Below are 3,493 nucleotides of genomic sequence, written 5' to 3'. Positions count from 1 at the left end.
GACTTTGTCCAATTTGGGTATATTGTATGTAATCTGGTGCTTAGTATAATGCTTTTCTTGTCTTATGCTGTCCAGTCATCTCTGACCCATAGCAACGCCATGGACACATCTCTCGACAGAACGCCCCACCTCCATCTGCAATTGTTCTGGTAGTGTACCCGGAGAGTTTTCTGGGTAAAAATATGGAAGTGGTTTACCATTGCCTCCTTCAATGCAGTAAATCTGAGACTCCACCCTCTACTTTCTGTCTTGCCACAGCTGCCCAGCACAGGTGAATTGTAGAAAAGCAGCATGGCATAGTGAATAGAGCATAAGCCTGGGAGTCAGAAAGTCATGGGTTCTAATCCTAGCTCCGCCACTTGTCTGCTGTTTGACCTTGGGCAAGTTACTTCTCTTCTCTGTGCCTCAGTTACCTCATCTGTAAAATGGGGATTGAGATGGTGAACCCCACATGGAGCAGGGACTGCCTCCAACCCAACTTGCTTGTGTCCACCCCAGCACTTATTATAGTGCCTGGCACATAGTAAGTGCTTAACAAATGCCATCACTGTTGATGGCACTACCATCCTTCCCGTCTCACAAGCCCACAACCTTGGTGTCATCCTCGACTCCACTCTCTGGTTCACCCCTCACATCCAATCCATCACCAAAACCTGCCAGTCTCACCTCCGCAACATTGCCAAGATCCGCCCTTTCCTCTCCATCCAAACTGCTACCCTGCTCATTCAAGCTCTCATCCTATCCCATCTGGATTACTGTATCAGTCTTCTCTCCGATCTCCCATCCTCCTGTCTCTCCCCACTTCAATCCATACTTCACGCCTCTGCCCGGATTGTCTTTGTCCAGAAACGCTCTGGGCATGTTACTCCCCTCCTCAAAAATCTCCAGTGGCTACCAATCAATCTGCGCATCAGGCAGAAACTCCTCACCCTGGGCTTCAAGGCTGTCCATCCCCTCGCCCCCTCCTACCTCACCTCCCTTCTCTCCTTCTACAGCCCAGCCCGCACCCTCCGGTCCTCTGCTGCTAACCTCCTCACCGTGCCTCGTTCTCGCCTGTCCCGCCATCGACCCCCGGCCCACGTCATCCCCCGGGCCTGGAATGCTCTCCCTCCCCACATCCACCAAGCTAGCTCTCTTCCTCCCTTCAAGGCCCTACTGAGAGCTCACCTCCACCAGGAGGCCTTCCCAGACTGAGCCCCCTCCTTCCTCTCCCCCTCATCCTCCTCTCCATCCCCCCCGCCTTACCTCCTTCCCTTCCCCACAACACCTGTATATATGTATATATGTTTGTACATATTTATTACTCTATTTATTTATTTTACTTGTACATATTTATTCTACTTATTTTATTTTGTTAATATGTTTTGTTTTGTTCCCTGTCTCCCCCTTCTAGACTGTGAGCCCACTGTTGGGTAGGGACCGTCTCTATATGTTGCCAACTTGTACTTCCCAAGTGCTTAGTACAGAGCTCTGCACACAGTAAGTGCTCAATAAATACAATTGAATGAATGAATGAAATATCATAATTATTATTTTGACTTGTAGCAGATTGTCTTCCACTCGCTAGCCACTGCCCAAGCTAGGAATGGAATGGATATGCCTCTGCTTGACTTTTCCTCCCATAGTCGAGAGTGGCAGAGTACTGGACACTTGCTAGGTACGATGCTGGGAGGGGGAGTATAGGGCCTGGAATGCCCTCCCTCTGCTCATCCACCAAGCTAGCTCTCTTCCTCCCTTCAAGGCCCTACTGAGAGCTCACCTCCTCCAGGAGGCCTTCCCAGACTGAGCCCCTTCCTTCCTCTCCCCCTCGCCCCTCTCTCCATCCCCCCCATCTTACCTCCTTCCCTTCCCCACAGCACCTGTATATATGTATATATGTTTTATACATATTTATTACTCTATTTATTTATTTATTTATTTTACTTGTACATATCTATTCTATTTATTTTATTTTGTTAGTATGTTTGGTTTTGTTCTCTGTCTCCCCCTTTTAGACTGTGAGCCCACTGCTGGGTAGGGACTGTCTCTATATGTTGCCAACTTGTACTTCCCAAGCGCTTAGTACAGTGCTCTGCACACAGTAAGCACTCAATAAATACGATTGATGATGATGATGATGATGATGATAGTAAGTGCTTATCAAACGGCAACTATAAGTTAGCTAACTCTATAGTGAATGAATGCAGGTTAGTTGCATCCTCCCTTTGATTCCTTCCCAATCTGGCTTGGGCCTGTGGGTTGGGGACTCATAAGTAAAGCCTGTGGAGGAAAGGGTGATTAGAGGGGTCAAGATGGCAAACTCACGAGGGACCACCATTCAATGAACAGAAATCCCTTCCCTAGTGGGGAATGCCAACTGAGTTTTGGCTTTTGTGAATTAGCTGGGGAAATAGCCCAGCCCCTCCCACCTAGCCCTGGACCCCTCGATAAAGCAATGCAGTCTAGTGGTAATGGGGCTGGCCTGGGAATCTGGGAGTCAGAGAATCTGGGTTCTAATGGCAATCCCTGTCACTTGCCGGGGGGGGGAAGGTGGGGGGAGAGAGGTGTGTGTGTGTGTGTGTGTGTGTGTGTGTGTGTGTGTGTGTGTGTACCCCATCTTAGACTGTGATCCTGTGTGAGACAGGGGCTGTATGTGATCTGATTGTAGTACTCTCCCCCAATGCTTAGCAAAGTGCTTCACACAAACAATAAATACCACAATTATTATAATCCTTTGGCTTTTGACTTTCCTATCCAGCTTCCTTTACCTTGAACTCCTCCCAGCTCCAAAGCACTTAGGTACATATCTGTAATTTGATTTATTTGTATTAATGTCTGTCTCCCCCCCTCTAGACTGTAAGCTGGTGTGGGCAGCAAAAGTCACTGTTTATTGTTGTGCTGTATTTTCCCCAGTGCTCTGCACAGAGTAGGCAGTCAATAAACATGATTGAATGAATGAATATACTTGTCTCCCTGTCTCCCTATATCTCCAATTTTCCCATATCCCCAACTCAATTCCTGATACATTTTTAGTACAGTTCCATTGCTGCTGGGATTACAAAGGGGACATCACTGTTCCTGCCAATATCCCCCAGTTTAGGTTACCCCTAGGCAGTTAGACTCACACCCCATCCCACCCACAACATGCATGTTATACTCGATGCTTCCCCTACCTGTAATTTATTTCAACGCCTGTCTCCCCGACTAAAGGGTAAACTCCTTGAGGGAAGAGATACTGTCTACTTACTCTATTTTGTTCTCCCAAACGCTTAGTGCAGTACTCTGCACACAGTAAGCACTCATCAAATACCACTGATTGATTGATTTCCTGGTTGCCTCTGGCTCTAGTAGCCCTGTCTTCAGGGTCTTTATAGACTGGTGGCTCGGAATGGACTGGCTCTCCAATCTACTGTGTGTAGAGCACTGTGCTAAGTTCTTGGGAAAGTATGCCAGAGCAAACGACAGATTCCTGGCTTCAAGCAGTTCACAACCTAAAGATAATTATTTCTAGGCT

At 47.6% G+C, this 3,493-nt stretch overlaps 1 non-coding gene across 1 annotated transcript; it reads right to left on the bottom strand.

Moving 5' to 3' along the window:
- Window positions 1–1,537: 1,537 nt before the first annotated feature.
- LOC119938601 lies at window positions 1,538–1,675 on the bottom strand. Its single transcript, XR_005454468.1, has one exon. It is a non-coding gene; the product is annotated as a small nucleolar RNA SNORA7 (small nucleolar RNA).
- Window positions 1,676–3,493: the final 1,818 nt, after the last annotated feature.

The sequence above is a fragment of the Tachyglossus aculeatus genome, chromosome 1, assembly GCF_015852505.1.
Source record: "Tachyglossus aculeatus isolate mTacAcu1 chromosome 1, mTacAcu1.pri, whole genome shotgun sequence".
NCBI lineage: Eukaryota > Metazoa > Chordata > Mammalia > Monotremata > Tachyglossidae > Tachyglossus > Tachyglossus aculeatus.
Note: the sequence above shows the minus strand (reverse complement) of the source record. Positions and strands in the feature narration are given on the sequence as shown.